Raw genomic sequence first — 23,921 nt, 5'->3', positions numbered from 1 at the left:
CTTAATTAACTTTATAATAATAGTTGTTCAATGGAACTTGGGGGTTATTTGGCAAATTTGTGGGGGGTAGGGCTGGTTCAAGGTTTTAGTGGGCCCAGGAATCGTGAACTACGACACGGCGGTGGAGCAGGGAGAGGTAAGTATTTCAAAGTTGCAAGTGCTGTGATCCTGAGCAAGCAGGGGGGCACACTTGTTCGCATTGGCACTGGCACAGGGCCCCTCAAAGTACAGCGGTGTGTTTGCACGGCGGGGGCGCTGTTGTGATTTTGCTTTTTGCTCCCTCTAGTGGCCATTAGTGATTTGACTCTGGAGCGTCTGTCTTTTCCTATATCCTCACCTGGGCCGTTAGTTCAGGGGCGTTGCTATATAAGCTCCCTGGACTTTCAGTTCTATGCCTGGCATCATTGAAATCAGAGCTAATCTGTTGTGCTCTTGTCCTCTGATCCTGGTTCCTGTTTTTCAAGCTAAGTCTGCTTCCTTGCTTTTTGCTTTTGTTTTGTTTGGTATTTTTGTCCAGCTTGTTCCTATCTGTATCCTGACCTTTGCTGGAAGCTCTAGGGGGCTGGTGTTCTCCCCCCGGACCGTTAGACGGTTCGGGGGTTCTTGAATCTCCAGCGTGGATTTTTATAGGGTTTTTGTTGACCAGATAAGTTATCTTGCTATATTCTGCTATTAGTAAGCTGGCCTCTCTTTGCTGAACCTGGTTCATCTCTGTGTTTGTCATTTCCTCTTACCTCACCATTATTATTTGTGGGGGGCTTGTATCTTGCTTTGGGGTCCCTTTCTCTGGAGGCAAGAGAGGTCTTTGTTTTCTTCTCCTAGGGGTAGTTAGATTCTCCGGCTGGCGCGAGTCATCTAGCGATCACCGTAGGCATGATCCCCGGCTACTTCTAGTGTTGGCGTTAGGAGTAGCTATTTGGTCAACCCAGTTACCACAGCCCTATGAGCTGGATTTTTGTATCTTGCAGACTTACACGTTCCTCTGAGACCCTGTCCACTGGGGTCATAACAGTATGCCAGGCCAGTATTAAATGTTTAATGCATTGCAGAAGTGGGATTATAAGAAAGAAAATTTTGAGTTTTTTTTTTCTCTCTCTCATTTTTTTTTTTTTTTTTTTTCTTTTCCCCTTTACCTCAGAGTGGCTTAAGCTTGCTGCAGACATGAATGTCCAGACCTTGATTACAAGTGTGGACCAGCTTGCCGCTCGTGTGCAGGGTATACAAGATTATGTTACCAGAAATCCTAGGTCTGAACCCAAGATTCCGATTCCTGAACTGTTTTCAGGAGACCGATTTAAGTTTAGGAATTTCAGGAATAATTGTAAATTATTTTTGTCCCTGAAACCTTGTTCGTCTGGAGACTCTGCTCAACAAGTAAAAATTGTTATTTCATTCTTACGGGGTGACCCTCAGGATTGGGCTTTTTCGTTGGCGCCAGGAGATCCGGCATTGGCTGATATTGATGCGTTTTTTCTGGCGCTCGGTTTACTTTATGAGGAACCCAATCTTGAGATTCAGGCAGAGAAAGCCTTGCTGGCTATGTCTCAGGGCCAGGACGAGGCTGAGGTGTATTGCCAAAAATTTCGGAAATGGTCCGTGCTGACACATTGGAACGAGTGTGCACTGGCCGCTAATTTTAGAAATGGCCTTTCTGAGGCCATTAAGAATGTTATGGTGGGTTTTCCCATTCCCACAGGTCTGAATGATACCATGTCCCTGGCTATTCAAATTGACCGGCGGTTGCGGGAGCGCAAAACCGCAAATTCCCTCATGTTGTTGTCTGAACAGACACCTGATGTGATGCAATGTGATAGAATCCTGACTAGAAATGAGAGGAAAATTCATAGACGCCGGAATGGCTTGTGCTACTACTGTGGTGATTCTACACATGTTTTCTCAGCATGCTCTAAACGTATATCTAAGGTTGTTAGTCCTGTCACCGTTGGTAATTTGCATCCTAAGTTTATTCTGTCTGTAACTTTGATTTGCTCACTGTCATCTTATCCTGTCATGGCGTTTGTAGATTCAGGTGCTGCCCTGAGTCTTATGGATCTCTCATTTGCTAAGCGCTGTGGTTTTATTCTTGAACCATTAGAAAACCCTATCCCTCTTAGGGGTATTGATGCTACGCCATTGGCAGAAAATAAGCCGCAGTATTGGACACAGGTTACCATGTGCATGACTCCTGAACACCGCGAGGTGATACGTTTTCTCGTTCTACATAAAATGCATGATTTGGTTGTTTTGGGGCTGCCATGGTTACAGACCCATAATCCAGTCCTTGACTGGAAGGCTATGTCAGTGTCTAGTTGGGGCTGTCGTGGTATTCATGAGGATTCCCTGCCTGTGTCTATTGCTTCTTCTACGCCTTCGGAAGTTCCGGAGTACTTGTCTGATTATCAGGCTGTCTTTAGCGAGTCCAGGTCCAGTGCATTGCCTCCTCATAGGGAATGTGACTGTGCAATAGATTTGATTCCAGGCAGTAAATTTCCTAAGGGAAGACTGTTTAATCTGTCGATACCTGAACATACCACTATGCGTTCATATATCAAGGAATCTCTGGAGAAAGGACACATCCGTCCGTCTTCTTCCCCTCTTGGTGCGGGATTCTTTTTTGTGGCTAAAAAGGACGGATCTTTGAGGCCTTGTATTGACTATCGGCTTTTAAATAAGATCACTGTCAAATTTCAGTATCCTTTGCCGCTGTTGTCTGACTTGTTTGCCCGGATTAAAGGTGCCAAGTGGTTTACCAAGATAGACCTTCGTGGTGCGTACAACCTTGTGCGCATTAAGCAAGGGGATGAATGGAAAACCGCATTCAATACGCCCGAAGGTCATTTTGAGTACTTGGTGATGCCTTTTGGGCTCTCTAATGCCCCTTCAGTTTTTCAGTCCTTTATGCATGACATTTTCCGGAACTATCTGGATAAATTTCTGATCGTTTATCTGGATGATATTCTGTTTTTTTCTGATAATTGGGACTCGCATGTGGAGCAGGTCAGGATGGTCTTTAAAATTTTGCGTGAAAATTCTTTGTTTGTCAAGGGCTCAAAGTGTCTTTTTGGTGTACAGAAGGTTCCCTTTTTGGGGTTCATTTTTTCCCCTTCTGCTGTGGAGATGGACCCAGTCAAGGTCCGAGCTATTCTTGATTGGACTCAGCCCTCGTCAGTTAAGAGTCTTCAGAAGTTCTTGGGTTTCGCTAACTTCTACCGTCGTTTTATCGCTAACTTTTCTAGCATTGTGAAACCTTTGACGGATATGACCAAGAAGGGCTCCGATGTGGTTAATTGGGCTCCTGCTGCCGTGGAGGCTTTCCAGGAGTTGAAACGTCGGTTTACTTCGGCGCCTGTTTTGTGCCAGCCTGATGTCTCGCTTCCCTTTCAAGTTGAGGTGGATGCTTCAGAGATTGGAGCAGGGGCCGTTTTGTCGCAGAGAGGCCCTGGTTGCTCTGTTATGAGACCTTGCGCCTTTTTCTCTAGGAAGTTTTCGCCTGCGGAGCGAAATTATGATGTGGGCAATCGGGAGTTGTTGGCCATGAAATGGGCATTTGAGGAGTGGCATCATTGGCTCGAGGGTGCTAAGCATCGTGTGGTGGTCTTGACTGATCACAAAAATCTGATGTATCTCGAGTCTGCTAAACGCCTGAATCCTAGACAGGCCCGCTGGTCATTGTTTTTCTCCCGTTTTGACTTTGTTGTCTCGTATTTACCAGGTTCAAAGAATGTGAAGGCCGATGCTCTTTCAAGGAGCTTTGTGCCTGATGCTCCTGGAGTCGCTGAACCTGTTGGTATTCTTAAGGATGGTATTATCTTGTCAGCTATTTCTCCAGATCTGCGACGTGTGTTGCAGAGATTTCAGGCTGATAGGCCTGATTCTTGTCCACCTGACAGACGTTTTGTGCCTGATAAGTGGACCAGCAGAGTCATTTCCGAGGTTCATTCCTCGGTGTTGGCAGGTCACCCAGGAATTTTTGGCACCAGAGATCTGGTGGCCAGATCCTTTTGGTGGCCTTCCTTGTCTAGGGATGTGCGGTCATTTGTACAGTCCTGTGGGACTTGTGCTCGAGCTAAGCCTTGCTGTTCTCGTGCCAGCGGGTTGCTCTAGCCTTTGCCTGTCCCTAAGAGACCTTGGACACATATCTCCATGGATTTCATTTCTGATCTTCCGGTGTCTCAGGGTATGTCTGTTATCTGGGTGATATGTGATCGCTTCTCCAAGATGGTCCATTTGGTTCCTTTGCCTAAGCTGCCTTCCTCTTCCGATCTGGTTCCTGTGTTTTTCCAGAACGTGGTTCGTTTGCACGGCATCCCTGAGAATATTGTGTCAGACAGAGGATCCCAGTTCGTTTCCAGATTCTGGCGATCCTTTTGTAGTAGGATGGGCATTGACTTGTCGTTTTCGTCTGCTTTCCATCCTCAGACTAATGGACAGACGGAGCGAACTAATCAGACTTTGGAGGCTTATTTGAGGTGTTTTGTCTCTGCTGATCAGGACGATTGGGTGACCTTCTTGCCGTTAGCTGAGTTTGCCCTTAATAATCGGGCTAGTTCCGCCACCTTGGTTTCGCCGTTTTTCTGCAACTCTGGTTTCCACCCTCGTTTTTCTTTGGGTCATGTGGAACCTTCTGACTGCCCTGGGGTGGATTCTGTGGTGGATAGGTTGCAGCGGATCTGGAATCTTGTGGTGGACAACTTGAAGTTGTCACAGGAGAGGGCTCAGCGCTTTGCCAACCGCCGCCGCGGTGTGGGTCCCCGACTACGTGTTGGGGATTTGGTGTGGCTTTCTTCCCGCTTTGTTCCTATGAAGGTTTCCTCTCCCAAATTTAAACCTCGTTTTATTGGTCCTTACAAGATATTGGAAATTCTTAATCCTGTATCCTTTCGCCTGGATCTTCCTGTGTAGTTTGCTATCCACAACGTGTTTCATAGGTCCTTGTTGCGGCGGTACGTTGTGCCTGTGGTTCCTTCTGCTGAGCCTCCTGCTCCGGTGTTGGTTGAGGGCGAATTGGAGTACGTGGTGGAGAAGATCTTGGATTCTCGTCTCTCCAGGCGGAGGCTTCAGTACCTGGTCAAGTGGAAGGGCTATGGTCAGGAAGATAATTCCTGGGTGGTCGCCTCTGATGTTCATGCGGCCGATTTAGTTCGTGCCTTTCACACCGCTCATCCTGATCGCCCTGGTGGTCGTGGTGAGGGTTCGGTGACCCCTCACTAAGGGGGGGTACTGTTGTGATTTTGCTTTTTGCTCCCTCTAGTGGTCATTAGTGATTTGACTCTGGAGCGTCTGTCTTTTCCTATATCCTCACCTGGGCCGTTAGTTCAGGGGCGTTGCTATATAAGCTCCCTGGACTTTCAGTTCTATGCCTGGCATCGTTGAAATCAGAGCTAATCTGTTGTGCTCTTGTCCTCTGATCCTGGTTCCTGTTTTTCAAGCTAAGTCTGCTTCCTTGCTTTTTGCTTTTGTTTTGTTTGGTATTTTTGTCCAGCTTGTTCCTATCTGTATCCTGACCTTTGCTGGAAGCTCTAGGGGGCTGGTGTTCTCCCCCCGGACCGTTAGACGGTTCGGGGGTTCTTGAATCTCCAGCGTGGATTTTTATAGGGTTTTTGTTGACCAGATAAGTTATCTTGCTATATTCTGCTATTAGTAAGCTGGCCTCTCTTTGCTGAACCTGGTTCATCTCTGTGTTTGTCATTTCCTCTTACCTCACCGTTATTATTTGTGGGGGGCTTGTATCTTGCTTTGGGGTCCCTTTCTCTGGAGGCAAGAGAGGTCTTTGTTTTCTTCTCCTAGGGGTAGTTAGATTCTCCGGCTGGCGCGAGTCATCTAGCGATCACCGTAGGCATGATCCCCGGCTACTTCTAGTGTTGGCGTTAGGAGTAGCTATTTGGTCAACCCAGTTACCACAGCCCTATGAGCTGGATTTTTGTATCTTGCAGACTTACACGTTCCTCTGAGACCCTGTCCACTGGGGTCATAACAGGGCGCCTCCCACCAGCAGCGACACTTTTGCGTACTCTGAGGGGCCCTGTGCCAGTGACGTCGCCAACGAGTATGCCCCCCCACCTGATGAAGGAACCTGCACTTTCATCTGCACCTTCCTCTTTGTCCCTGTGTAAGGTGGTATAACATGCGGGAAGGGGAACCTTACTTTCAGCAGGGTCAGATTCTGGCTGTGTAGAGTGCAAGGGGAATGTAGTGGTCTAGGTCAATGTACCAGCAGACTCATCTAGCAGTGGCTGGGCAATGGGCAGGATGAGGAGGAAACAGATATAGGGCCAAAGAATAAAGTAGGCTAAATGCAGTTCAAAATTGGTAACAGGACTAAACAGGTGGCATTGCTTTGTTCAGTGGAGTAGCAAACCCAGGAGCAGCAGACACTGTTTTAAGGGCCCAAACACACTAATAGGCCAAATGCAGTTTAATATCTGATACTTTAGTCCAAAAGCCTAAGACTGAAGCTCAGCTTTATTCAGTTGAGGGCAAACACCAGGGAGGGGCAGACACCGTTAGTAGGCCCTAACCACCAATTTTTAAAAACACAGCACTTAATGAGAGCCAGAAGGTTGAAGCTCAGCTTTATTCAGTTGAGGACAAACACCAGGCAGGGGCAGACACCGTTAGTAGGCCATAACCAAAGTTGAAGGCCAAATGCAGTTTAATTTCTGATACTATAGGCCGAAAGCCAGAAGGTGGAAGCTCAGCTTTATTCAGTTGAGGGCAAACACCAGGGAGGGGCAGACACCGTTAGTAGGCCCTAACCACCAATTTTTAAAAACACAGCACTTAATGAGAGCCAGAAGGTGGAAGCTCAGCTTTATTCAGTTGAGGACAAACACCAGGCAGGGGCAGACACCGTTAGTAGGCCGTAACCAAAGTTGAAGGCCAAATGCAGTTTAATTTCTGATACTATAGGCCGAAAGCCAGAAGGTGGAAGCTCCGATTTAGACAGTGGAGGACAATTTGAATTAGGGACTGCAGACAGACTTAGTAGGCTGTCCCCTGTGGACCATGCATCCACCACATTAACCCATTGCGCCTTAATGGACGCGTAATCTTCCGTGGCCATGCCTACAGGTCCATGCGTCTGTTGTCAGGTGCACCTTTGTACTCACAGATTGCCAGAGTGCATGGACAATGCGGTCTTTTACATGCTGGTGGAGGGTTGGGATGGCTTTTCTCGCAAAAGAAGTGTCGACTGGTTAGCTTGTAGCGTGGTACAGCGTAGTCCATCATGGCCTTATTAATAGTAAATAAAATATATAACTAGGCTCTATGAACTTTTAAATAGGTTCCAGGGGTACACGGGCAGCATTGGTGTGGTCAGTGGAGGAGTATTGCAAGTAGGGGCTGCAGACAGGCTAACAAAGGCCTAAAATAACAAACAATAGGCAGGCATGGCAGTTTAAAATCGGTTACATGGATACACAGGCAGGCACTCCAGGCAGCATTGTGGTCAGTGGAGGAGTATTGCAAGTAGGGGCCGCAGACAGGCTATCAAAGGACTAAAATAACAAACAATAGGCAGGCATGGCAGTTTTAAATCGGTTACATGGATACACAGGCAGGCACTCCAGGCAGCATTGTGGTCAGTGGAGGAGTATTGCAAGTAGGGGCCGCAGACAGGCTATCAAAGGCCTAAAATAACAAACAATAGGCAGGCATGGCAGTTTTAAATCGGTTACATGGATACACAGGCAGGCACTCCAGGCAGCATTGTGGTCAGTGGAGGAGTATTGCAAGTAGGGGCCGCAGACAGGCTATCAAAGGACTAAAATAACAAACAATAGGCAGGCATGGCAGTTTTAAATCAGTTACATGGATACACAGGCAGGCACTCCAGGCAGCATTGTGGTCAGTGGAGGAGTATTGCAGGTAGGGGCAGCAGACAGGCTATCAAAGGCCTAAAATAACAAACAATAGGCAGGCATGGCAGTTTAAAATCGGTTACATGGATACACAGGCAGGCACTCCAGGCAGCATTGTGGTCAGTGGAGGAGTATTGCAGGTAGGGGCCGCAGACAGGCTATCAAAGGCCTAAAATAACAAACAATAGGCAGGCATGGCAGTTTTAAATCGGTTACATGGATACAGAGGCAGGCACTCCAGGCAGCATTGTGGTCAGTGGAGGAGTATTGCAAGTAGGGGCCGCAGACAGGCTATCAAAGGCCTAAACTAACAAACAATAGGCAGGCATGGCAGTTTAAAATCGGTTACATGGATACACAGGCAGGCACTCCAGGCAGCATTGTGGTCAGTGGAGGAGTATTGCAAGTAGGGGCCGCAGACAGGCTATCAAAGGCCTAAAATAACAAACAATAGGCAGGCATGGCAGTTTTAAATCGGTTACATGGATACACAGGCAGGCACTCCAGGCAGCATTGTGGTCAGTGGAGGAGTATTGCAAGTAGGGGCCGAAGACAGGCTATCAAAGGCCTAAAATAACAAACAATAGGCAGGCATGGCAGTTTAAAATCGGTTACATGGATACACAGGCAGGCAGCATTGTGGTCAGTGGAGGAGTATTGCAAGAAGTGTCTGACACAGTACTCCCAAAAAATAAATAGATGTTAATGTCTCGCAAAACAACTATAAATAAAAAAAGGGTGGCATGCTTAGGTACAGGGGTGGGCTCATCTGCAGAGTTTATGACAAAATAATTTGGCAGTAAATTAGTATTTACTGGTGTCAATATAGGACACTGACCCAGACTACTGTAACTATCATCATAGATGTCAACAAATTGGTATTGATTGTCAGTGCCAGGCATTGAATGATGTCAGCGCATAGACTAAACATTGGTGGAGCTGTGCGAGATAATTTGGCACGTGGTAGAGCACAGTTTCAGCTGGGGGGGGACTCTCTTGTGGCCGGCGGTACCGCCCCAGGGCCCCTCATGTTACAACGGTGTGTCTGACGTTGGGTGCGCACCACCACCGCCAGAGACACTACATTGTACTATGAGGGACCCAGTGTCAGTGCCGTCGACCAAAAGCGAGCACACCCACCTCTTCTGACAAACAGCACTGTAACTAACGGGTGCTTGCGCCAAGTGTCGAGAGTGAGACAACGGCCCCGTGGGGGGAGTTTTCCCATTGGGGGAGGTGTAAACATGTCGTATGCTGGTCAAACAGCTGCTGCAAATTAAGAGATTTTAACACTCAGTAAGACCAGTCCACAAGCAAGACCTTTTTATAGGAAAGCTAGGTGTCAGCCGGGAAAGGTGGGGCAAAATAATTTGAAATCCAGGAGTGGTTCATTTTAATGAAGGTGAGATCATCCACATTTTGGGTAGCCAGACGAGTCCTTTTTTTGGTTAATATTGAACCAGCAGCACTGAATACTCTTTCTGATAGCACACTAGCTGCTGGGCAAGCAAGCTCCTGCAACGCATATTCTGCCAATTCAGGCCAGGTGTCTAATTTGGATGCCCAGTAATCAAATGGGAATGACGGTTGAGGGAGAACATCAATAAGGGCTGAAAAATAGTTAGTAACCATACTGGACAAATGTTGTCTCCTGTCACTTTGAATAGATGCTGCAGTACCTGTCCTGTCTGCGGTCATTGCGAAATCACTCCACAACCTGGTCATAAAACCCCTCTGTCCAACGCCACTTCTGATCTGTGCACCTCTAACACCTCTGCCCTGTAGCCCCCTGCAGCTCGTGTGAGAACCATCACCAGCGCTGTGTGCTGGGAATGCCTGAATCAAACGGTCTACAAGAGTAGCTTGTTTGGTTGCTAATATTTGTTCGAGGTTCTCATGTGGCATAATATTTTGCAATTTGCCTTTATAGCGAGGGTCAAGGATGCAGGCCAACCAGTAATCGTCATCGCTCATCATTTTAATAATGCGTGGGTCCTTTTTGAGGATACGTAAAGCATAATCCGCCATGTGGGCCAAAGTTCCAGTTGGAAAATCTGCGGTTGTGCTGGTTTGAGGGGCAGTTACAGGCAAATCTAAGTCACTTGCCTCCCTTACAAAAACAGAACCCGGCCTTGCAACGCCACTAATTTCTGTTGGCCCAGGAGAAGCTTCCTCAGTAAAAAAGTACTCATCCCCATCATCCTCCTCGTCCTCCTCCTCCTCTTCGCCCGCTACCGCGTCCTCTACACGGCCCTGACCAGACAATGGCTGACTGTCATCAAGGCTTTCCTCTTCCTCTGCTGCAGACGCCTGCTCCTTTATGTGCGTCAAACTTTGCATCAGCAGACGCATTAGGGGGATGCTCATGCTTATTATGGCGTTGTCTGCACTAGCCAGCCGTGTGCATTCCTCAAAACACTGAAGGACTTGACACAGGTCTTGTAGCTTCGACCACTGCACACCTGACAACTCCATGTTTGCCATCCAACTGCCTGCCCGTGTATCCTCCCACAAATACATAACAGCACGCCTCTGTTCGCACACTCTCTGAAGCATGTGCAGTGTGGAGTTCCACCTTGTTGCAACGTCGAAGATTAGGCGATGCTGAGGAAGGTTCAAAGAACGCTGATAGTTCTGCATACGGCTGGAGTGTACAGGCAAACGGCGGATATGCGAGCAAAGTCTGCGCACTTTGAGGAGCAGGTCGGGTAACCCCGGATAACTTTTCAGGAAGCACTGCACCACGAGGTTTAAGGTGTGAGCCAGGCAAGGAATGTGTTTCAGTTGGGAAAGGACTATGGCAGCCATGAAATTCCTTCCGTTATCACTCACTACCTTGCCTGCCTCAAGATGTACAGTGCCCAGCCATGACTGAGTTTCTTTCTGCAAGAACTCGGACAGAACTTCCGTGGTGTGTCTGTTGTCGCCCAAACACTTCATTGCCAATACAGCCTGCTGACGCTTGCCACTAGCTGTCCCATAATGGCACACCTGGTGTGCAACAGTGGCAGCTGCGGATGGAGTGGATGTGCGACTGCGGTCTGTGGATGAGCTCTCGCTTCTGCAGGAGGAGGAGGAAGAGGAGGAGGGGGGCGAACGCCTACAGCCAACTCTTTCCTTGACCGTGGGCTAGGCAGAACTGTCCCAATATTGCTGTCCCCTGTGGAGCCTGCATCCACCACATTCACCCAGTGTGCCGTGATGGACACGTAACGTCCCTGGCCATGACTACTGGTCCATGCATCTGTTGTCAGGTGCACCTTTGTAGTCACAGACTGCTTGAGTGCATGGACGATGCAGTCTTTAACATGCTGTTGGAGGGCTGGGATGGCTTTTCTAGAAAAGAAGTGCCGACTGGGTAGCTCGTAGCATGGTACAGCGTAGTCCATCAGCGCTTTGAAAGCTTCGCTTTCAACTAACCGGTATGGCATCATCTCTAATGAGATTAGTCTAGCAATGTGGGCGTTCAAACCCTGTGTACGCGGATGAGAGGATGAGTACTTCCTTTTCCTAACAAGAGTCTCATGTAGGGTGAGCTGGACTGGAGAGCTGGAGATCGTGGAACTAGCGGTGGTGCCAGTGGACATAGGTGAGTGAGAGAGGGTTGGAGATGGTATTCTTGCCGGTGCCCTACATGCAGTGTTTCCTACTACTAACCTGGTGATTCCCTGACTGCTTTGGCCTGGCGACGAAAGCTGCACAGATACTGCAGGTGGTGTGGGAAATGGTCGGCTTACAGGGAGGGAAGGGATGTAGCGTTGCTGACTAGCTTCATTGGCCGAGGGTGCTGCAACCTTTAGGGACGTTTGGTAGTTAGTCCAGGCTTGCAAATGCATGGTGGATAAATGTCTATGCATGCAACTTGTATTTAGACTTTTAAGATTCTGACCTCTGCTTAAGGTAGTTGAACATTTTTGACAGATGACTTTGCGCTGATCATTTGGATGTTGTTTAAAAAAATGCCAGACTGCACTCTTTCTACTATCGGATACCTTTTCAGGCATTGCAGACTGAGCTTCTTTAACCGGATGGCCACGCTGTCCTCCAACTGGTTTAGGTTTTGCCACGCGTTTTTGGCCAGATACGGGCCCGGTAGATGGAACCTGTTGTGATCTTGATGCCTGCTGCTGCGGCTCCTCCTCCTCCGCTTCAGAACTACTGCCGCCTGCACCCTCTTCCCCCAATGGCTGCCAATCGGGGTCCACAACTGGGTCATCTATGACCTCCTCTTCTATGTTGTGTGCAACTTCGTCTGTGTCACCGTGTAAGCCGGTGGTATTGCGTTCGTGACGGAGCACCATAGTCTCCGCTGGTTTTGATTCTGCCTCAGTACACTGCGAGGGCAATGTTCTGGTCTGAGTCAAAGGAACAGCATAGTAATCTGGCTGTGGCTGTGCATCTGTGCACTCCATGTCCGATTCAACTTCTAATGGGCATAGCCTGTTAACTGTTTCACTGTGTAACCCAGGAACGGTATGTGTAAAGAGCTCCATGGAGTAACCTGTTGTGTCGACTGACGCATCCTTCACTGTTGTTTTTAGTGAAGGACACAAGGAAGAGACTTGTTCCTGACCGGGAGCATCCACTGACGATGCACTGCTCTGACATTTGGCACTTTCCGAGGAGGAGGCGAAAGAGTTAGAGGCAGAGGCAGCAATGAAAGCCAATACTTGTTCCTCCTGCTCCGGCTTCAAAAGTGGTTTTCCTACTCCCAGAAAAGAGAGCGTTCGAGGCCTTGTGTAGCCATACAACGAACCTGGCTCAACAACTTGAGACTTAGGTGCTGTACTGCTTTTACCACGACCACCTGATGCTCCACCACCACTACCATCATTACCAGCTGACAATGACCGCCCACGGCCACGACCTCTTCCACTAGACTTCCTCATTGTTTGCAAAACGTAACCAAAGTAACGCTATTTGTTACTGTAAAACAACTTATCAGGTGAACTCAAACTTCTGTAGGATTTATATATACCTTTATAGGTGCCTGACACTGAAAGGAAAATCAGGCCCAATGTTACACACTAGGTTTTCTGTGCCCCAATAATTTGAGACAGATGGCACACACAGGACCAGCACTCAAGCAGAAATGCCAATCTTAATCTCCCACTATATATTTTTTTTTTCTGGGAGAATTTACCCTAAAAAAAAAAAAAATGGCCAAGTATTACATAGTGTTTTCGGTGGCACACAATGAGAGACAGATACCACACACAGCAATGGCACGGAGGCAGACTTGCCAATATTTATCTCCCACTAATTTTTTTTTTGGAAAAGGGAGAATGTACCCCCCCCAAAAAAAAAATGGCCAAGTATTACACGGTGTTTTCGGTGCCACACAATGACAGACAGATGCCACACACAGCAATGACACGGAAGCAGACTTGCCAATATTTATCTCCCACTAATTTTTTTTGGGGGAAAGGGAGAATTTAGCAAAAAAAAAAAAAAAATGGCCAAGTATTACACAGTGTTTTCGGTGGCACACAATGAGAGACAGATACCACACACAGCAATGGCATGGAGGCAGACTTGCCAATATTTATCTCCCACTAATTTTTTTTTTGGAAAAGGGAGAATGTACCCCAAAAAAAAAAAAAATGGCCAAGTATTACACAGTGTTTTCGGTGCCACACAATGACAGACAGATGCCACACACAGCAATGGCACGGAGGCAGACTTGCCAATATTTATCTCCCACTAATTTTTTTTGGGGAAAAGGGAGAATTTAGCAAAAAAAAAAAAAAATGGCCAAGTATTACACAGTGTTTTCGGTGGCACACAATGAGAGACAGATACCACACACAGCAATGGCACGGAGGCAGACTTGCCAATATTTATCTCCCACTAATTTTTTTTTTGGAAAAGGGAGAATGTACCCCCCCCCCAAAAAAAAATGGCCAAGTATTACACAGTGTTTTCGGTGCCACACAATGACAGACAGATGCCACACACAGCAATGGCACGGAGGCAGACTTGCCAATATTTATCTCCCACTAATTTTGTTTTGGGAAAAGGGAGAATTTAGCAAAAAAAAAAAAAAATGGCCAAGTATTACACAGTGTTTTCGGTGGCACACAATGAGAGACAAATACCACACACAGCAATGGCACGGAGGCAGACTTTCCAATATTTATCTCCCACTTATTTTTTTGGGGGAAAAGGGAGAATTTAGCAAAAAAAAAAAAAAGGGCCAAGTATTACACAGTGTTTTCGGTGGCACACAATGAGAGACAGATAACACACACAGCAATGGCACGGAGGCAGACTTGCCAATATTTATCTCCCACTAATTTTTTTTTGGGAAAAGGGAGAATGTACCCCAAAAGAAAAAAAAAAATGGCCAAGTATTACCCAGTGTTTTCGGTGCCACACAATGACAGACAGATGCCACACACAGCAATGGCACGGAGGCAGACTTGCCAATATTTATCTCCCACTAATTTTTTTGGGGGGAAAAGGGAGATTTTAGCAAAAAAAAAAAAATGGCCAAGTATTACACAGTGTTTTCGGTGGCACACAATGAGAGACAAATACCACACACAGCAATGGCACGGAGGCAGACTTTCCAATATTTATCTCCCACTAATTTTTTTTGGGGAAAAGGGAGAATTTAGCAAAAAAAAAAATTGGCCAAGTATTACACAGTGTTTTCGGTGGCACACAATGAGAGACAGATACCACACACAGCAATGGCACGGAGGCCGACTTGCCAATATTTATCTCCCACTAATTTTTTTTTTGGAAAAGGGAGAATGTACCCAAAAAAAAAAAAAAAAAATGGCCAAGTATTACACAGTGTTTTCGGTGCCACACAATGACAGACAGATGCCACACACAGCAATGGCACGGAAGCAGACTTGCCAATATTTATCTCCCACTAATTTTGTTTTGGGAAAAGGGAGAATTTAGCAAAAAAAAAAAAATGGCCAAGTATTACACAGTGTTTTCGGTGGCACACAATGAGAGAGAGATACCACACACAGCAATGGCACGGAGGCAGACTTGCCAATATTTATCTCCCACTAATTTTTTTTTTGGAAAAGGGAGAGTGTACCCCCCCCCCAAAAAAAAGGCCAAGTATTACACAGTGTTTTCGGTGCCACACAATGACAGACAGATGCCACACACAGCAATGGCACGGAGGCAGACTTGCCAATATTTATCTCCCACTAATTTTTTTGGGGGGAAAAGGGAGATTTTAGCAAAAAAAAAAAAATGGCCAAGTATTACACAGTGTTTTCGGTGGCACACAATGAGAGACAAATACCACACACAGCAATGGCACGGAGGCAGACTTTCCAATATTTATCTCCCACTAATTTTTTTGGGGGAAAAGGGAGAATTTAGCAAAAAAAAAAATTGGCCAAGTATTACACAGTGTTTTCGGTGGCACACAATGAGAGACAGATACCACACACAGCAATGGCACGGAGGCCGACTTGCCAATATTTATCTCCCACTAATTTTTTTTTTGGAAAAGGGAGAATGTACCCAAAAAAAAAAAAAAAAAATGGCCAAGTATTACACAGTGTTTTCGGTGCCACACAATGACAGACAGATGCCACACACAGCAATGGCACGGAAGCAGACTTGCCAATATTTATCTCCCACTAATTTTGTTTTGGGAAAAGGGAGAATTTAGCAAAAAAAAAAAAATGGCCAAGTATTACACAGTGTTTTCGGTGGCACACAATGAGAGAGAGATACCACACACAGCAATGGCACGGAGGCAGACTTGCCAATATTTATCTCCCACTAATTTTTTTTTTGGAAAAGGGAGAGTGTACCCCCCCCCCAAAAAAAAGGCCAAGTATTACACAGTGTTTTCGGTGCCACACAATGACAGACAGATGCCACACACAGCAATGGCACGGAGGCAGACTTGCCAATATTTATCTCCCACTAATTTTTTTTTTGGGAAAAGGGAGAATTTAGCAAAAAAAAAAAATTGGCCAAGTATTACACAGTGTTTTCGGTGGCACACAATGAGAGACAGATACCACACACAGCAATGGCACGGAGGCCGACTTGCCAATATTTATCTCCCACTAATTTTTTTTTTGGAAAAGGGAGACTGTACCCCAAAAAAAAAAAAATGGCCAAGTATTACACAGTGTTTTCGGTGCCACACAATGACAGACAGATGCCACACACAGCAATGGCACGGAGGCAGACTTGCCAATATTTATCTACCACTAATTTTGTTTTGGGAAAAGGGAGAATTTAGCAAAAAAAAAAAAAAAGGGCCATGTATTACACAGTGTTTTCGGTGGCACACAATGAGAGACAGATACCACACACAGCAATGGCACGGAGGCAGACTTGCCAATATTTATCTCCCACTAATTTTTTTTTTGGAAAAGGGAGAATGTACCCCCCCCCCAAAAAAAAAGGCCAAGTATTACACAGTGTTTTCGGTGCCACACAATGACAGACAGATGCCACACACAGCAATGGCACGGAGGCAGACTTGCCAATATTTATCTCCCTGCAGTTATCTCAGAAAAGTATGGCAGGCAGCTATAAAAAGGACTGCTGCACACAAAAGTGTGGACAAACACACAAGATAGCTGTGCAGAAAGGAAGGAAAAACAGGATTTGTGCTTTGAAAAAAGCAGTTGGTTTGCACAGTGGCGTACACACAGGCACAGCAACGCAGCTATCAGGGTCAGGGAGCCTTCTAGTGCAGCCCAATGAGCTACAGCGCTGAGGAAAAAAAAATGTAGCTTCCACTGTCCCTGCAATCAAAAGGTGGTGTTGGACAGTGGAAATCGCTACAGCACAAGCGGTTTGTAGCTTTATGTACCCTGCCTATTACTATCCCTGCTTCCGAAGAAGCTGCAGCAACCTCTCCCTACGCTCAGATCAGCAGCAGTAAGATGGCGGTCGGCGGGAACGCCCCTTTATAGCCCCTGTGACGCCGTAGAAAGCAAGCCAATCACTGCAATGCCCTTCTCTAAGATGGTGGGGACTGAGAACTATGTCATCACGCTGCCCACACTCTGCGTCCACCTTCATTGGCTGAGAAATGGCGCTTTTAGCATCATTGAAACGCGACTTTGGCGCGAAAGTCGCGTACCGCATGGCAGACCCCACACAGGGATCGGCTCGGTTTCACGAGACGCCGACTTTGCCAAAAGTCGGCGACTTATGAAAATGAACGATCCGTTTCGCTCAACCCTAGTAATAACTGCATCCGTCACTAGATTCCTGCGTTTCACAGTGTGCGCAGGATCCAGTGTCCATAGGCTCCCATTCTGTGGAAAGACATATGCAGTTATTACATCTGAGCATGCCTGGAAGCATATTCCGACCCGGGAAAAAGTCTCTCTCTCTCTCGTCCCCGGAATACAAAATCCAACTTCTGCACTGGAAAGAGTCGGACGACGCATCCGTCAAAATACTGCACACGTTGCATCGTTTTAACACTATTTACTAAACGTCGGTCGGTACGTCTCCTCGATGCATTATGACGGGACACTGCCGAGGGAAGTGTGAAACAAGCCTTAGATATAAAATGACTGCTGATGGAGGAGCCGGTGACCAGACTACCAGTCCATCAGCTCCTCCTTTAGAAAAGAAGCTTTCCCATGCTCCATCAGCCATCACTACATTACACAGCTAACAAGACAGGACAGTATGTAATAAAAAACAGGGCTCTATAAAATCCAATATGTAAGGGACAGCAACATACATAATAAAGGAGACTATGTAATATATACATGTATGTGTGTGTGGCTATATATATATATACAGTATATATATATATATATATATATATATATATATATATATATACACTGCTCAATAAAATATAGGGAACACTAAAATCCAACATCCTAGATATCTCTGAATGGAATATTCCAGTTGCAAATCTTTATTCATTACATAGTAGAATTTCTTGAGAGCAATAAAACATAAAAATGATCAATGTAAATAAAAATTACCGTAATATCCCATGAAGGTCTGGATTTGGAATGATGCTCAAAATCAAAGTGGAAAATCAAATTACAGGCTGATCCAACTTCAGTGGAAATGCAAGGAAAATGATCCTCAGTAGTGTGTGTGGCCTCCACGTGCCTTTATGACCTCCCTACAATTCCAGGGCATGGTCCTGATGAGGCAGCGGATGGTCTCCTGAGGGACCTCCTCCCAGACCTGGACTAAAGCATCCGACAACACCTGGACAGTCTGTGGTGCAACGTGACATTGGTGGATGGTGCGAGACAAGATGTCCCATATGTGTTCAATCGGATAAACGTCTGTGGAACGAGTGGGCCAGTCAATAGCTTCAATGCCTCCATCTTGTAGGAACTGCTGACACACTCCAGCCACATGAGGTCTGGCATTGTCCTGCATTAGTAGGAACCCAGGGCCAACTGTACCAGCATATGGTCTCACAAGGGTCTGAGGATCTCATCTTGGTACCTAATGGCAGTCAGGCTACCTCTGGCGAGTCTATGGATGGCTGTGCAGCCCTCCAAAGATATGCCACCCTACACCATAACAGACCCACTGCCAAACTGGTCATGCTAAAGGATGTTGCAGACAGCAGATCACTCTCCACGGTGTCTCCAGACTCTGTCACGTCTGTCACATGTGCTCAGTGTGAACCTGTTTTCATCTGTGAAGAGCACAGGGCGCCAGTGGCAAATTTGCCAATCCTGGTGTTCTGTGGCAAATGCCAAGCATCCTGCACGGTGTTTGGCTGTGAGTACAACCCCCGTCTGTGGATGTCGGGCACTCAGACCGTTTGTGCAGACACATGCATATTTGTTGCCTGCTGGAGGTCATTTTGCAGGGCTCTGGCAGTGTTCCTCCGGTTCCGCTTTGCACAAAGGCTGAGGTAGCCGTCCTGCTGCTGGGTTGTTGCCCTCCTACGGCCCCCTCCACATCTCCTGGTGTACTGGCCTGTCTCCTGGTAGCGCCTCCAGCCTCTGGATACTACGCTGACAGACACAACAAACCTTCTTGCCACAGCTCACATTGATGTGCCATCCTGGATGAGCTGCACTACCTGAGCCACTTGTGCGGGTTGTAGAGTCGGTCTCATGCTACCACGAGTGTGAAAGCACAACCAACATTCAAAAGTGACAAAAACATCAGCCAGAAAAAATTGGTACTGAGATGTGGTCTGTGGTCCCCACCTGCAGAACCACTCCTTTATTGAGTGTGTCTTGATAATTGCCAATAATTTCCATCTGTTGTCTATTCCATTTGCACAACAGCATGTGAAATTGATTGTCAAACAGTGTTGCTTCCTAAGTGGACAGTTTGATTTCACAGATGTTTGACTTACTTGGAGTTATATTCTGTTGTTTAAGTGTTCCCTTTATTTTTTTGAGCAGTGTATACATTTCCTGCACAGGGGCCCCAAGCTGTCTGTGCCGGCCCCTACATGTGTCCATATAGGACTCATGGAGACACGTCTATTTTTTCCAGTATTACAGATTGAAAAGTACCAATACAAGCCTATGGGTCAGTGAAAACACATACAGCACACGGATGGTATCAAATGTACAGTTTCTTTGCTGTCTGTATTTAACATTGCAAAGGGCCAAAGAAGATTTATCATTTATTTATTCATCTGTATAAGACACTGATGACACACTGATGGTAAAAACAAACACACGGACAACACACTGCACACTGATGGTAAAAACGGACACAGGGACCATACACTGATGACACACTGATGGTAAAAACGGACGCACAGACCATACATTGATAATACACTGATGGTAAAAACGAACACACGGACCATACACTGATTACACACAGATGGTAAAAACAGACACACGGACCATACACTGATGAAACACTGATGGTAAAAACAGACACACGGACCATACACTGATAACACACTGATGGTAAAAACGGATACAGGAACCATACATTGATAAAACACTGATGGTAAAAACGGACACACGGACCATACACTGATGAAACACTGATGGTAAAAGCGAACACACGGCCTATACACTGAGGACACGCTGATCCCAAAACATTGAAGCTACCGGCACCATTATATAGAGTACGTGTTTATACATGGACGTGTGAATGACGCCTAAGTCAGAGACCAGTGGGTACATTGAGCAAAACAGAGAAGCAGAGTATAAAAGTCCCACAAAACATAATAATCATTAGAAAGACTTTATTTATACAAATACATGTACAAATCACTAGATAAAAAACAATGTAACCTATACAGTGAGAAAATATGGAAGAGACATGAAAGTAAGCCGGGTTAGGCAGGAAAAGCTAAATACATCCTGAGCAAGCTATCCATGAATGACAATCTTTGCATAATACCACCCACATGGCAGAGGATTCTAACATAACAAATGGGTGCCAAAGGCAGTACCCCATAAATCACTCGGGTCGCAATGTATAACTCAGTGTCAGAAAGCTGGGTTTGTGTCCTAGGTCATGGGTCTTCCAGCAGGATAATGACCCCAGAAATGGATGGAAACAAAGCGCTGGAGAGTTTTGACGTGGCAAACAATGTGTCCAGATCTAGATCCAATTGAAAACCCGTGGAGAGGTTTTAAAATTGCTGCTGGGAGAAAGCACCCTTCAAATATGAGACATCTGGAGCAGTTTGCAAAAGAAAAGTGATCCAAAATTCCAGTTGAGAGGTGTAAAAAGCTTGTTGATGGTTATAGGAAGTGATTGATTGCAGTTATTTATTCCAAAAGGTGTACAAAGAAATATTAAGTTGAGAGTGCCAACAATTTCATTGAGCCCATTTTGGGGGTTTTGTGTGAAATTGTGCCAAAGTTGCCTTTGTTCCTCTGCTTTTTTGTGTTGTTCCAATATACACAAAAGAAATAAACATAATACATGTATAATTGCAATAATTGTATGAAACAATATCAAGGGTACCAACACTTTTGGCCAATACTGTGTATTGTTTTTGCACAGGGGCCACATTCTGTCTGCGTCCGCCAATGACTTCGACTGTATCAGTCAAATCAATGATGGCTGACCAACAAAGATTTGTTATCATTCAAAAGACCGAACCGGTCTGTATTATCAGCCACAAAAATCCCACATGACGATAAAATCTAAGATTCAGTTTTTACTGCCAATGAATGATTTTAATTTGTTTTCTATAAACCAATATTACACCTGAAAATTAGATACTTTGTAATATACAGCTCTGGCAAAAATTAAGAGACCACTGCAAAATGTTCAGTTTCTCTGATTTTTCTCTTCATAGGTATATTTTTGAGTAAAATGTAAATTGTTCTTTTAGTCTATAAACTTCTGACAACACTTCTCCGAATTTCCAAGCAATAAATTTTGTATTTTTTTTTTGACAAAGAAAAATGGTCAAAATTAAAAAAAAACAACCAGTGCTTTCATAATCATTTAGAAACAACAATACTAATGTTTTAACTCAGGAAGAGTTCAGAAATCAATATTTTGTGGAATAACCATGATTTTTAATCACAGCGTTCATGCGTCTTGGCAGGGGCGTAACTACCGGGGTCGCAGCGGTCGCCATTGCGACTGGGCCCCGCAGGTCAGGGGCCTCGGGTTGGCAGGTCAGTGCAGGGCTGGACTGGCCATCGGGCACTTCTGGCAAATGCCAGAAGAGCCGGTGCCAGTAGTGGGCCGCTGCACTGTTCCCCCCGCCAGTGCCGCCGCCGCCGCATTTAACTATACCGGCGTCTATGACACCAGTATAGTTCAATGCAATGATGGAGGAGAGAGCGTCTACTGACGCCCAACTCTCCCATCATTCCCCGCTCTGCCTCTGACAGTACACTGCGGGTGCGCGATGACGTCATATCATCGTGCACCTGCAGTGTCCTGGGCAGACTTCAGTCGCCAGGAGCAGCGCGGGCAAAAGGAAAGGTGAGGAGAGTTTTTTTTTTTTTCTTTTTAACTGGACTGTGGGGCCATTATCGGGGGGGGGAGATGAGATGTGCGGGCTCTGCTGTATATATCCCTGTGCGGGCTGTGCTCTATATACCCCTGTGCGGGCTGTGCTGTATATACCCCTGTGCAGGCTGTGCTCTATATACCCCTGTGCGGGCTCTGCTGTATATATCCCTGTGCGGGCTGTGCTGTATATATCTCTGTGCGGGATGTGCTGGCACCCAACACCATGTTGCAGTGCAGGAGATTCCTGCGACAGTCCAAGGCGTATCTAGGGGAAGGTGGGGGGGGCGGGGGTGGGGGGGGTTGAGGCGGGGGGACCCGGGGTGGGGGGGGGGCCCATTTGGAAGTTCGCACCTGGGCCCATAACTTTGTAGTTACGCCACTGCGTCTTGGCATGCTTTCCACCAGTCTTTCACACTGCTTCTGGCGCAAAAATGTAAGCAGTTCTTTGTTTGATGACTTGTGACTATTCATAATCCTCTTGATTACATTCCAGAGGTTTTCAATGGGGTTCAGGTCTGGAGATTGGGCTGCTCATGACAGGGTTTTGATGTGGTGGTCTCTTAATTCTTGCCAAAGCTGTGTCTTATTATACAAGTCTGCTTCTCTCTTCTCCTGGACTTCATTCTGATTACTGAGATAGGAAGCAGTTGGTGCTCATAAAGTTCTGCATAGAAATGTAACCGCCAATTCAGAATGTCTATGTCTGACTCTAGTTCCTCCTCTCTCCCTTCTCCATAGAATTTTACAAGCACCAACTGTCATCTCTGATCTCAGTAATGTGAAAATCTGTCTTCACTGAATACAGACTTTACCCTGAGAGTGAAAAATCAATCCAGGAGGATAAAGAACAACAATATTTATTTATGAAATGAAAACTAAAACAGTGGTGTGAGGCATCAGGAAAACAGAGCAGAAATGTGAGGAAAGGATAAATTGTAGACTGTTTTAAATGTTAATATGGACGTCTTGAAATTAATTCACCTGGCAACGTGTAGACAGTGAAGAGACTAGCAGGGCAAAGAAATGGTAGACAATGGTAGACAATCGACAGGAGGGGTGGATTAATGAGGCAGCTTGAGGTGAAGGTGAATTCAATAGATGCAAGGGTGTTCAAAAGATTTCCACGTGGAAGGTGTGCTCACGTGTGATTTTGGCCCATTCCTCCACACAAACAGTCTTTAAATCCTGAATGTTCCATGGGCACCTTCTATAAACTATGAGCTTTAGCTCCTTCCATAAATTTTCTATTGATTCAGGTCAGATGATTGGCTAGGCCATTTGAGTAGCTTCATCTACTTTCCTTGAAACCAATTGAGGATTTGCTTGGCTGTGTTATTGGGATCATTGAAATGACCTCCCTCATTTCATCATCCTGGTTGATGGCAGCAGATTTTTATCAAGAAGGTCTCAATATGTTTGTCCAATCATCCTTTCTTCATTTACATGAAGTTTGCCAGTGCCATTTACTGAAAAACAGCCGCATACCATAATGTTCCACCTCCAAACTTCACTGTTGGTATGGTGTTTTGGGGGTGATATGCAGTGTCTTTTGGTCTCCAAACACGGCCTGTATTATGGCATTCAAAGAATTTAATTTTGGTCTCATCTGGCCACACTATATTTTCCCAGTATTTCACAGGCTTGTCCAAATGTTGTTTACAAAACTTTAAACACGCTTGAACATGCTCTTGGTTTAGCAATTGTGTGGTGAGCATGCATATAGGCCATGGAGGTTAAGTGCATTACTTGTTGTTTTCTTTGAAACATTTGTACCAGCTAATTCCAGGTCTTTCTGTAGCCCTCCACAGGTGGTTCTTGGATCTTGGACAACTCTATTCTTTTCACTCCTCTGTCTGAAATCTGGTCGTATCCAGTTTATGATAAAATGATTTTCTTTCAACTTTCGTATTATGGCCCCAACAGTGCTCACTGGAACCTTCAGTAGTTTAGAAATGTTTCTGTAACCAAGGCAATCAGTATGCTTTGCAACAATAAGGATGCAAAGGTCTTGAGATAGGTCACTAGTTTTACCCATCATGAGATGTTGAACCAGCCAATATTATTTTTTCAGTAAGTGGCAGGATTGCTTTTAGCTGTTGTCATGACTTTCCATGGCTTTTTGCACCTCGCTTTCTTCATGTGTTCAATACTTTTCACCTG

Source organism: Ranitomeya variabilis, chromosome 6 (assembly GCF_051348905.1).
Source record: "Ranitomeya variabilis isolate aRanVar5 chromosome 6, aRanVar5.hap1, whole genome shotgun sequence".
Classification (NCBI taxonomy): domain Eukaryota; kingdom Metazoa; phylum Chordata; class Amphibia; order Anura; family Dendrobatidae; genus Ranitomeya; species Ranitomeya variabilis.
This window is presented reverse-complemented; position numbering follows the sequence as displayed.